The sequence below is a fragment of the Sylvia atricapilla genome, chromosome W (genome assembly GCF_009819655.1).
Source record: "Sylvia atricapilla isolate bSylAtr1 chromosome W, bSylAtr1.pri, whole genome shotgun sequence".
In the NCBI taxonomy this organism is placed as follows: domain Eukaryota; kingdom Metazoa; phylum Chordata; class Aves; order Passeriformes; family Sylviidae; genus Sylvia; species Sylvia atricapilla.
In genome coordinates this window covers 2,974,762-2,988,044 of record NC_089173.1, presented here as the reverse complement: position 1 = coordinate 2,988,044, position 13,283 = coordinate 2,974,762, and the positions used below count along the sequence as shown (strand labels likewise).

Here is a 13,283-nt window from a genome sequence, read left to right as displayed (position 1 = left end):
CTGACAGTATCATCTAGCTTGATCTCCTGATGCTGCACAGGACAAAAGTTCATAACTATTTTTTTCAGCAAGTTCTTAAGTTTGATTAAATTTTTGGTAAACAAAAATATAAAGTGGCCTCAAAATCATGGAAAGAGCCCCCACAATCATTGATCATCTGTTCACTGGTTAACATGCACCTCATTTTGAACATCCTTACATATATCATCACCTTTTTTCAAATGGGGACATTGGAAATTAATATATTGTTCTGACAGTGCTCCCACCTGGTCTAAACTGAGTACATCCCCTTTATTTTGTTTTCCTGTATACATATCTGTGAGCAACCAAGTGCCCCAGTAATTGTGTTCCAACTAGAAATTGTTTATTCATTAAATCTAATTTTCAGTTTCTGCTTTTCATAGTTGAAGAGCTACAGATGTTTGACACCATTCCTACCTCTATGTTACATTTGTCTATAAAAAGATTTTTGTGTGCCTGTTTTTATTCACACGCTTAAGGAACACTAATACAGCAAAATTTAAGGAAAAATAGTTTAAAAAGTTTGATACTGATTGTGTGACTCTAAATCATACACAGAACTAACATTCTTGTCTCAAAGGAAAAATTCCACAGGGTAATGACTGGAGCCAACTTCCGGTTGATTCAAATAAAGTTCACTAGAAATCACTCCAAGATTTGCCTTAGACCAACATCAGGTCTAGCGGTGCTAGAATTTTTTGAATTCTGAGACAGACAGAAGCTTTGAGGCAGAGACATTTTACAACACTTGTCTCCAACTAGTAGTACTGGGAAGAACGGTGGTAGTGTGGAATAACTCCCCCTCTACTCTGCTCTTGTGAGTGTTGAGTAATACATTCTGTGCAGGTAGCTCAGTGTGCAGCTGCAGATTAAGCTTTGTGTGGTGGGAAATATTGGGAGCCCCAGGAAGAGTCTGTGAACCGGCACTGACCTTTTGCACAGGGACCTGTAGCACCAGCCAGGTGACTGGACACACAGAGACACAGTAGGAGCTGAGGACTCAGCAGGAAGACCCCAGACTATTGTGCAGATAGACTGGAAGAATATAAAAGCCCAGGGATTCAGTTGTTCAGGGTTCCTCCTTGAAGGCACCAGCTTGAGCTGTTTCTGTGTTACTGCATCATGAATAAATTGTTTTAACAAATCAGATGTCTGAGACTGCTATGGGAAATATGGGGTTGAGCCAGTAACCAAACCATATGAGAGTGGGGTGTGTAAAAAACACAATAAACTTGCTTATCAACAACCTGGACAAAGGGACAGAATGTACCCTCAGTAAGTTTGCTGATAATACAAAACTGAGGGGAGTGGCTGATACACCTGAAGGCTGTTGCCATTCATCAGGACCTTGATAGGTGTTGGAGTTGGAGTTGAGTGTTGGAATTGGGCAGACAGAAACCTAATGAAGTTCAACAAGGGTAAGTGTAGGGCCCTGCACCTGGGGAGGAATAACCCCAAGGACCAGTACAGACTGGGGCAGCTCTGTGGAGAAGGACCTGGAAGTTTTGGTGGATGACAAGTTGACCATGAGCCAGCAGTGTGCCCTTGTGGCCAGGAGGGCCAATGGTGTGCTGGGGTGCATTGGGAAGAGTGTGGTCAGCAGGTCAAGGGAGGTGATCCTCCCCCTTTATTTGCCCCTACTGAGGCCACATCTGGAGTGCTGTGTCCAGTTCTGGGCCCCTCAGTGCAAGAAAGACAAGGAGTTACTAGAGAGGGTCCAGTGGAGGGACACTAAGATGATGGCGGGGTCTGGAGCATCTCTCTTTTGAGGAGACATCATGGGAGATGGGCCTCTTTAGTCTAGAGAAGAGAAGACTCAGAGAGGATATCATCATTACATATAAATATCTCAAAGGTGGGTGCCAAGAGAATGGTGCCAGACTCTTTTCAGTGGTGCCCAGTGACAGAATCAGGAGCAATGGCCATAAACTAAAACACAAGAAGTTCCATCTCAACATGAGGAAAAACTTTATGTTGTGGGTGGCAGAGCACTGGAACAGGTTGTCCAGGGAAGTTGTGGATTCTCCCTCTCAGGAGACATTCAAAACTCACCTGGACACATTTCTGTGTAACCTTGTCTAGGTGACCCTGTGTTCCAGTGCAGTCTAGATCAATCCACAGCAGATTGTAGGGCTGTGTTTCCACCCCTGGGGCAGTTGGTTCCAGGTGTACTGGATGCCCCTCCAAGTGAAAGCAAACTGTGGCCTGCACTCTGCCGCCAAAGAGATTGAGAAAAATGCATTAGTCATATCAATTGTGGCACCATTTGGCTGCTTTTGATTCCAACTCATATTGAAGTTCCAACATGTCTTGTATAGCAGCACTCAGAGGTGGGGTGACTTCATTCAGGCCACAATAGTCTACTGTCAGCCTCCATTCTCCATTACTTTCACACTGGCCATATGGGGCTGTTAAAGGGTGAGTGGGTCCTGCCGATTACTCCTTGGCTCTCCAGTTGATGAATTAGTTCATTGATGGGAGTTATAGTCTCGGTTGGTGCAATATTGCCACCAACGCACTGTCCTGGTAGCAATTGGTATTTGCTGGTCTTCAACCTGCAGCAATCCCACAATGAAGGGATCTTCTGAGAGGCCAGGCAGGGTGGATAACTGTTTGATCTTTTCTGTATTCATAGTAGCTACACCAAAAGCCCATCAATACCTTTTTGGGTCCTTGAAGTACCCTCTCCTGAGGTAGTCAATGCCAAAGATAGAAGGCACCACAGGACCAGTCACAATGGCATGCTTTTCCCATTTGTCCCCTGTTAAACTCACCTCAGCCTCTAATATGGACACCTCCTGGCCTCCCCCGTTACTCCAGAGATGCAGATGGATTCCGCACTCCTGTGCCTTGATGGCATCAGTGTGCACTGGTATCTACTAAAGCTTTATACTTCTGTTGGATCTGATGTGCCAGGCCATTGAATGCACACAGTCCAGTATATCTGGTCATCCCTTTCCTCCTGGCTGAAGGCAGGGACCCTCTGTTCCTGTTCCTGGTCAGAGTATTCACTGTCTGACCTTTGGGATGCCAGATCAGAAGTGTCTTCACCAGGGTTAAAGGAAGTGATTTCAGTTATTTTATGTCTGGGAGATCACTGGTTGCCTTCTTGTCTCTCTGCAGGAACTACACAGAGTTATTTTGGATAACCCTTTCTTAACAGCTCTCTTCCCTCTCAGTTCATGGACATGGCCTTCCAGTTTAAAGGTGGGTTCACCATCCCACTACCTGATGCCCTCCCTCTGGTCACGCAGAAAGAACCAGAGTTTGCCACACAGTGTGAGCTTGGGACTTCCCTCTGACCAGAGCAGGAGACAACTGATAGGTTGGACTGCCCCTAAAAGCTGGGGTGCTGGCTTGTAGGGATGAGGAAGTACCCAGAGTTTCTTCAACATTTCAGAGCCAGAAGGATGCCATCTCTATAGTTGGTGTATCCATTTGTGGATAATACAATGAAACCAAGCTACTGGAATATGATGCAGGGGCACTTTGGACCACTTTCCTCCACATGGCCATTGTGCAAGGGGCATTCTCTGGATCTTTAGGGACTCTGTCACTGTTTAGATCAATATAGATGATTTCCAGCACTGCTACTTCTCTTAAGTACTGGATATCTTTGTCTGCAGTGGTCCACATTGCTGGGGAGTTCACAAAATCTTCCTTAAATGGATATCTTGCCCTCACGCTTGAGAGAAGCCATTTCCAAAGTCTGCAAATTGCTACTTCCTTTCCAATTCCTCTTTCAATTTCCTGATCTTTAGCAAGAGATCCCAGTTGTTGGGCTTCATGAACTTCTGACTACTGACTGTTGGCCCCATTATCCCAGCACCAAAGTAGCCAGGCAGAAATCCGCTCACCTTGCTGGCGGCTGTAATCTTTTTGCAAGTCTCAAAGTTCTGATGAGGTCAGGGACCAAGTAACTTCAGTTTCCTGTTTGATTTGCCTCACTCCTTTCAATTTCTTTGCTGAAGGGCCTGCCTCTTGATCTAATCCCTCCTTTCCTACTGTTACTTCCTCTTCTTCTTCCTCCTTTACTAATCAGTAGTATGGGTCTGCAACTTGCCTTGTCCATTTTTTTGTTTTCACTACTGGGGCAATTACTGTAGTTGCTGTGGTTTGAGTCTTCTGTCTCAGCCATAGTCACTGTGGTTTGAGTTCCTGTCTCAGCCATAGTGTCCTCAAATGCAGTTTGGATTCCTGCCTCAACTATAGTCCTATGAGAGTATTGAACAGTGGCTCGGTAGGCACAGGCCAGGCTCTAGTACAGGGCAAGAAGCTGCTGGTTTTCGTGGGGGTAAACAAGGCACCCTTCTATCAGTTGACAGGTCAGTTTATTAGGGTTGTTTACCTGTTTGGGTGTAAAGTCCCAGGCAATGGGAGGTGATAACTACCCTAGGAACCTGCCCAAATTCTTCCACGAACCCTGCCACCCAGGAACTGGATGCCTCAGGGCAGATTTCAATATTTCCTCACCTAAAGTTTGTATTCTCTTACACCAGGATGATGACAGATTGCATGAATTCCATAGTGTACCAACAGTATTAGCTAATATTATTAATAGTATTAAACAGCTTACATAAGGATGAGCAAAGACCATGGAAGTCTGCAGTATAAAATCATTCACATCCACCCTGGGCAGGGAGAAGGAGCTGTATTCACTCATTGTCATTGTTTGTCTTAACATGTTCCTAAACTCAGCAAAACAAAGTGATAAGCACTGCAGCTAACAAACCCACATAGAAGCTTGCTACTTGATAACTACTATTTACCATTTACTATAGCATGCAATATATATATGTATAACTACCTTTATCTTATCCCACATTTGGGTGCCTAAAGGACTGTAGTGGTTTGACCTTGGCTGGGTGCCAGGTGCCCAGTAAGCTGCTCTATCACTCCCCAGTGGGACTGGAGAGACAATAAGATGGAAAACAACTAGTAGGTTGAGATAAAGCAGTTTACTAAAGCAAAGGAAAAAACCAAGTGAAAGTTTGCACACACATAAGGAAAGGGGAAAGCTAATCTCCGCTTCCCATCAGTGAGCAATGTTCAGACACTTCTCAGGAAGCAGAGCTTCAGCACGAGTAGTAGTTGCTCTGGAAGGCAAATGTAGAATAACTAATGTCCCCTGTTCCTCCTCTCTCCCTTAGCTTTTATATCTGAGCTGACATCATATGGTATGGAATATCCCTTTGGTTAATTTGGGTCAGCTGGCCTGGTTGTGTCCCCTCCCAGGATCTTGCCCACTCCCAGCCCCTTGATGGGAGGAAGGAATGTTAGAGGGACAGTGCTGCTCAGCAGTAGCCAAAATGCTGGTGTGTTATCAACACACTTCCAGCTACCAATGCTAAGCACATCTCTGTGAGGGCTGCTAAGGAAAAAATCAACTCTATCTCAGATCCAATGCACCCTGCTTTGGCAGGAGGGTCAGACTAGATGATCTCCAGAGATCCCTTCCCACCCTAAGGAGTGTAATTTTGTGTAAGGAGTCAAGTGGGGCATCCACCAAGCATTTGTTATATTAGGTACGGAGCCACTGGTCACAGTGTTGCTTGGTCTGTTCACATGGTTGTGGTACCTCAGCTGTGGAAAGACTGTCCAAGACAGCAGACAGATTTGAAAGACTTGAGAGAGTTAGAGAGGAAATGTCCCATGCCCCACCAGTATGGACCAGAGTCTGCTACTGGGAGCAAGTACCCCCTCCTCAAGAGAGAGGATACACACCACGAGGTAACCTGTGATTTTATCTGTGTGACCATGGAGAGGACATGAGGAAATGGGATGGAAAACCCATCTCTGCCCTAGCAGCACAGGTATGTGAGTTGAGAGGAATGACAACCACTGCAGGAAATTCTTCAAGGATAAATGTTGCCCCAGTTTCCAGTGAGCAAGTCCTCAGACAGAATAGAAGCGATGATGTTACTTCTGATACTCTGGAAGGGACCTCCAGGTCATATTTACCAGAAGTGAGCAATGAGTACTATGACCAGAAGTAGAGGAGCCCTGCCTCTAGCCTCGTGGAGGAAAGGGACAATTGGATCTATTGGACTGTGAGAATTTGATGGCCATGCACATCAGACCCTCGTGAGTATAAGGCATTAGTTGACATTGGTGCACAGTATACCCTGATGCCATCAAGATATTTAGGGGCAGAATACATCTCTGTTTCTGGGGTGACAGGGGGATCCCAACAGCTGACTGTACTGGAAGCTGAAGTGAGCCTGACACAGATAAAATGGCAAAAACACCCCATTGTGACTGGTCCAGAGGCCCCATGCAGCCCTCACACAGATTACCTGAGGAGAGGGTATTTCAAGGACCTACAAGGGCATCACTGTGATACCGCAATACTGCACTAACCAGGACTCCATGCCCCCTGTCCATGGGATGATTCATGAACTGGAGAACCAGGGAGTGGTCAGTAAGACTCACTCGCCCTTTAATAGTCCTGTATGGCCAGTGCATAAATCCAGTGGAGAGTGAAGACTGACAGTAGACTACTGTGGCCTGAATTAAGTCACATCACTGCTGAGTGCTGCTGTGCTGTACATACTGGAACTTCAGTATGAACTGGAGTCCAAGGCAGCAAAGTGCTGCCACCATCAACCATACTAATGCATTTTTCTCCATTCCTCTGGCAGCAGAATGCAGGCCACAGTTTGCATTCACCTGGAAGGGTGTGCAGTACACTTGAAATCAACTGCCCCAGGGATGGAAACACAGCCCTTCCATTTGCCATGGACTGATCCAGATTGCACTGGAAAAAGGTGAGGCTCCAGAACACTTGCAACACATTGATGATATCATCATGTGGGACAACACAGCAGAAGTTTTTGAGAAAGGGGAGAAGATATTCCAGATTCTGCTGAAGTCCAGTTTTGCCATAAAGCAGAGTAAGGCCAAGGGACCTGCTCAGGAAATTCAGTTTTACAGAATAAAATGACAAGATGGACATCATCAGACTCCAATGGATGTGGTCAACAAAATAGCAGCGATGTTCCAACCAACCAGCAAGAATGAAACACAAGCTTTCCTAGGCACTATGGGTTTTTGGAGGATGCATATTCCAGAATACAGTCAGACTGTAAGTCCTCTCTACCTTCGGACAAGTTGGCTGCGGAACAACAAGAAGCTTTTGAACAAATTAAACAGAAGATTGTTCATGCAGTAGCCCTTGGGCCAGTCAGGACAGGACAAGATGCAAAAAATGTGCTCTACACTGCATCTGGGGAGGTTGGTCTTTCCTGAAGCCTCTAGCAAAAAGTACCTGAGAAGACTTGAGGATGACTCCTAGTGTTCTGGAGTCAAGGACACAAAGGATCCAAGGCCTGTTACACCCCAACTGAAAAAGAGATACTGGCAGCTTATAAGGGGGTTGGAGCTGCTTCAAAAGTGATTGGCACTGAAGTACAGCTCCTCCTGGCACCCTGACTGCCAGTGCTTGGCTGGATGCTCAAAGGGAAAGTCCCTGCAACACATCATGACACTGATGCTACCCAGACTAAGTGGATTGCTCTGATCACACAGTGAACTTGAATAGGAAACCCAAATCACCCAGAGATCGTGGAAGTCATCCTAAACTGGCCCAAAGGTGAAAATTTCAGACTATCATCAGAAAAGGAGGAGAAGGTAAAATGTGCATAGGAGGCCTCACCATCTAATCAGCTATCAGAAAATGAAAAGCAATACACTCTAGGGACAGTTCCTGTCATATTGCAAGGATACATTGAAAATGGAAAGCTGCCATATGGAGTCCTACGCATTGAGTCGTGGAAGCTATTGAGGGACAAGGTGGATCAAGTCAGGTTGCAGACGTGAAAGATATCCAGCTGGCTTTAGATATCACTGAATAAGAGAAATGGCCAGCACTCTACCTCTGCACTGACTTGTGGATGGCAGGAAATGTTCTGTGGGGGTGGCTGGATCAATGGAAAAAGACCAATTGTCAGTACAGAGGTAAACCCATCTGGGCTGCAGAATTGTGGTAAGACATTGCTGCCCGGATAGAGAGTTGGCAGTACAAGTATATCATATAGAAGCACATGTACCCAAGAGTCAGGCTACAGGAGAACATTGCAACAATGGACAGATGAATCAGGCTACCAAGATTAAAGTATCTCAGGTGGATCTGGACTGGCAGCATGTCATGGGCTGTCCAAGGATGTGATATGCCTCACAACTGTCTCCAATGATTGAAGACTGAGACCCCAGACTCTGAAAGGAGCCCCTGGCCTGACTGAGGTGGAAAGTTTGCCAAGTCTCAAAGGACTGATATGCATCTCCATGAGAATGGAGTGCAAGAACAATGGAACTGGTCACAGTGGACTGAGCCAAGGCTACTTGCCCAAACTGGTCTCTCTGTACCAGAGTACGGACATGTACGGTGTTCAGCTTGTCCCTGAGCACCCAACCTCAACATGGGTGGTTCCCACTTTGGCTCTGTGCCCCTCGCTTTGCCTCAACACAGGTGGCTCCTGCTTTGGCTCTGTGCCCTCCGCTTTGGTTCCTGCCTTGACCAACCTATAAAAACTCTGGAGACCCCTGCTCATTTTCGTGTACACCCCACTGGAGAAGATCGTGTCTATAGGTATCTCAGCCTCGAGGACTCGTCCCTCCACATTGGTAGCTATAATCCCCTTCCCCTCTTTCTCTATCTTTTCTTGCTATTCTTTATTTCTCTCCCCACTATCACATTTTGGTGGCACTAAAGAAAGGTGCATTTTTGTTTGAGTAAACTGAGTTGTCCCTCGCTGTGTCTTTTGTGCTCTGAGATCCTTAAAACGAACCATCAGGTTTCCCACATATGTTTGCGGACCTTGACACAGCATAAGGGTGAATTATTTCTGGCTTGGTGAGTTCATGACACCTCAGGTCATCAGGGAAGAGATGCAACATACAGATGAGCTCGTGACTGAGGGGTGGACTTAACCATGGACACTATCTCCCAGGTTATCCATAACTGTGAAATATGAGCTGTGATGAAGCAGGCCAAGCAGGTAAAGCCCCTGATGAACAATGGTCAAAATATAAATAGGGGGAGGTCTGGCAGATTGATTACATCACACTCCCGCAGACCCATCAAGGCAAGCACTACATGCTTACAGTGGTGGAAACAACCATTGGATGGCTGGAGATGTACTCTGTGCCTTACACCACTGCCTGGAACACCATCTTGGACTTGAAAAGCAAGTCCTGTGGTGACATGGCACCTCAGAAAGAATTGAGTCAGATGATGGGATTCATTTCAAAAATAGCTTCATAGACACCTTGGCCAGAGAGTATGGTATTGAGTGGGTGTATCATATTCCCTATCGTGCACCAGCCTCTGGGAAAATTGAACGGTACAATGGACTGTTAAAAACCACACTGAAAGCAATGGGTGGTGGGACCTTCAAACACTGAGATCTACATCTAGCTAAGGCCACCTGATTAGTTAACACCCAAGGCTCTACCAATCAAAACCTCCACATACTGTAGAAGGGGTTAAAGTCCCTGTGGTGCATATGAGGCATGGGTTAGAGAAGACAGTTTAGATTAGTCCTGCCTCAAGCAAATGCAAACCCATCCATGGGATTGTTTTTGCTCAAGGATCTGGGTGTACCTTGTGGGTAATGCAGAGGGATGTAGAAACACAATGTGTACCTCAAGGGGATTTGATTTTTGGATGAGAACAGTCTGTAATGTTGAATTGTATAATACTGGTTGCTGAATGACACTTCTATGGTATGCCATAACTACCATGGACAATGAGGACGGACTGCTCAAGATATACCAGTTGTGACTTCCTGATGCAACTTGCAAACAGCCAACAGCACATCAGCCCTCCTGCCCTGGAAGACATCTAGGATGGATAGAACCCACAGTCATGGACTAAATGAACTCAACAGACATCTTGGAGGGATGGCCATTGACTAAGGAAATTATATTCGTGCTTGAATATATATATATATATATGTATATAGTTGGAAGGTGTAGGATTTGGGCATGAGTATAAGGTATAGATTAAGGGGTGGATAATGTCCTGGTTCCAGCCAGGATAGGGTTAATTTCTGTAGTAGCCAGGAGAGGAAGTTAGTTTATACCACCTCATTGGCAGGGGCAGGGGAAGTAGGTCTCTTTCCAGGGTATCATGGTGGAGGTTCCCCTATTACTGGGTTCCATGGTGAGTAATGAATCAGTGAATTGCTTGCCTCTTTCTTGTACATTGTAATTAGTATTGTTGCTGTTCCTGTTAGTTTTCTTATCTCATTGTTTCTAGTAAACTGTTCTTATCTTGACACATGATCTTTGCCTTTTGTGCCTTCAATTCTCCTCTCTAGCCCACTGCAGGAGGGAGGGGGAGGGGGGAGTGAGTAAGCAGCATGTGGTTTGGAGTGTTTCAGTGGAAACACTGAATTGGGAAATACTGTTCCTAAACCATGACAGAGGGGACACAACTAGGACAGCTGACTTGAATTGACCAAAGGGATATTCCACATCATATATCAGCTCAGATATAAAAGCTAAGAAAATGGGGAAGAAGGGGAAACATTCCTTATTTACAATGTTTGCCTTTGTGGAAAGATGGCTGGAGATAAAATTAGAGGAAACTGAGAAGTTATATTCACATCCTGACAGAAGTTATAAACTGTATGGAAATTTTAGGCTAAAATACAGTTGCCACTCCCTGGATAGAATGCGGTTGGCATGCTTGAGACCTATTCTATGATAGTTCCCCACACCCAAAATTTGCAACCATAGCACTTGCTAAAGGGATGGAATGGAGTGGAGACACTGCAGCCAGGCTCTGTTAAAATCCTTACAGGGAGGGGAACTCAATGGTACTTTGCAGATGATAAACCAAATAGCACCTGTCAACCAGGGGAGATAGATGTCCTGCTGCTGAGCCATCAACTGTGTTGAAATTGCTCTCCTCAGATGAACTTGCTTCATTATAGCCTAATTGTAATATTAATACATACCGCCATCCCATAGCAACCTGCCTCCAAGGTCCGACCACACCTCACTGAGCATGTGCTTTATATTTTTTTGACTGTATCTTTAAAAGCAAAGCAACAGAATTTTACACCAATCAGTAACAAAGGTATGTATGACTAGTCACTCAAGCTCCATCTAAACATAAAGAAATGATATAAAAGTAAGTGGAGAATAGGAGAAAAGTTAGGGAAGACTCCATTGCAACTGTTGGATCAGTCGACAGGCTGAACCTGTCTTCTTCCCCTAGGGATGCCTATTGGGTAGGAACTGTACTCTGCATGCTGAATACTTTTATTAGGGATTAGAGCTTGTCTGTGTATTGCTTTGAATACATTTTTGCAGTCAGATACTATCACTGACAATCCTTGAACCTTAACCTATCACAATTTTATATGAATAAAGTGTTATTCCATAAAATGTTAGTGTGAGTCCTTCACAGGCACTGGCAATGGGTAACATACTCAAATAAAGGAGAAAACCTGCTGAGGGATCTCTCTTATGCTGTTAGTGTGTTTCCCTGACTAAGTCAGTTGAGTCACCCTCAAATCCAGTTGGACTGTTCAGTGAAGGGTCCCCCTAACAGGATGCTGACAGACTGGTTGGGCACTGGGGTCTTGGCTTTCCAGAGGTGCTTACAGACAAATTAAATACTAAGCATCCCTACACTAAGGGTTGAGGATTTCTCCCCTTTTCATGTGATAGCCTTCCAGGGCAATCGCTACATGTGCCCTGCTTCCCAGGAAGTGGCTGTATGGGAAGTAGAGAATATTTTTTTTTCTCTTTGCTTGCGCACACACAAACTTTCACTTTTGCTTTAGTAAACTGCTTTGTCTCAACCTATGAGTTGTTTTCCATCTTATTCTCTCTCCCCTGTCCAGCTGAGAAAGGGGAGTGACAGAGCACCTTGGTGGGCACATGGCATCCAGCCAAGGTCAACCTACCACACCTATAATGGTAATTGGTGAGTGATCTCTTCCCTTTCTTATATCAACTCCTGGTATTTTTCTCCCCCATCCAGCTGAGGAGAAGGAGCAATAGAGTTGCTTGGTGAGCACCTGGCATTCAACCTAGGTCAATTCAGCACAATTAATTATCTAACTCAAGACTCCTGATACATACATGCAGAAATTGTTGTTTTCAAAGCTAACAGAACTACCTCTACTCTGTGCAGGTATTCAACCCATGAAATAATGTTAACAATGCATTAAAATAGGAAGAATAGGAATATGTTTAAAGAAGCCACAATATTTTGCCCATAAACCTCCAGAACAGCATGGACATTTCATATAAGACAAACAGAATGTTCAAAAACCATTACAGCTTTTTCTGCATTATATGAACCATGAACTGAATTTTTAAAGCTATGAAAATTTTGCCTTTGTCCAGGGAAGTGATTATTATATGTAGAACTTTTCCCAATTCATCCAGCATTTCATTCTCTCAAGGTAACAGATACAATTTTCTATCTAAATTTGTCACATGATATTAATGAACTCCATAATTGCTGAGATATTTGGAAAGCTTCTGAACTTAAGTTAGCTACTATGCTTTTGAATATGCTTAAGTTAGTCCAGTTACAGAGCTTATAATCAATCTCACAGTCTCCTTTTGCTAGAATGAATTTATGTAACTTCCACCCGGTTAACCCTCCCTTCACAGGCAAAAACAACAGCTAGATTAACCTTGACTGCTTTCCTGCTTACTATCAGCATGGTTAAGAAGTATTAATTTTTACTTGTATCTGGACATTTAATCAACTAAACAAGGTATTCTTATTTTTCACCTGAGATACATACATTGGCTTTCTGAATGGTTAGTCAGCCAAATGACACGCTTGCTTCCTGCTCTTCAGCCATCCAGCCAAGAAAATTCATTGCTTGCCATTCTTAAGGTGGCCGAGTGACAAATACTACCACCCAACTGTTCATAAGCCAAACAAATTCCGTTACAGACCAACACTGTACAGTATGTAAGTAACAAAGAAACTATGTACCAGCGATTCAAACTTTCATTAGGACAAAGATGGTGTTTAATGTCCCTCTATAACTTTTAGATGGCTCCAACACAGTGAAATGGCATAAGAACCATCTACTTACTGTCCTCAAGGACTATACTATACAGTTATGTGAAAGGCAAGTATCAGTTGCCCAACAAGAAACTATTTTCCATCAAGCATCATATAGAGCTCTTTGAAATAGATTTTATTTTATAGGGAAATCTAAAAAATAGAAAGAATACAAATTGAATTAGTAAGTGGCATGGTGATACCAATACAAAAAACTAGG

The 13,283-nt window shown here is 44.3% G+C and overlaps 1 protein-coding gene across 1 annotated transcript in view; it reads right to left on the bottom strand.

The window, feature by feature from the left end:
- Window positions 1–13,283, bottom strand: part of LOC136373340 (splicing regulatory glutamine/lysine-rich protein 1-like) — a 65,929-nt gene that overhangs the window by 6,045 nt on the left and 46,601 nt on the right.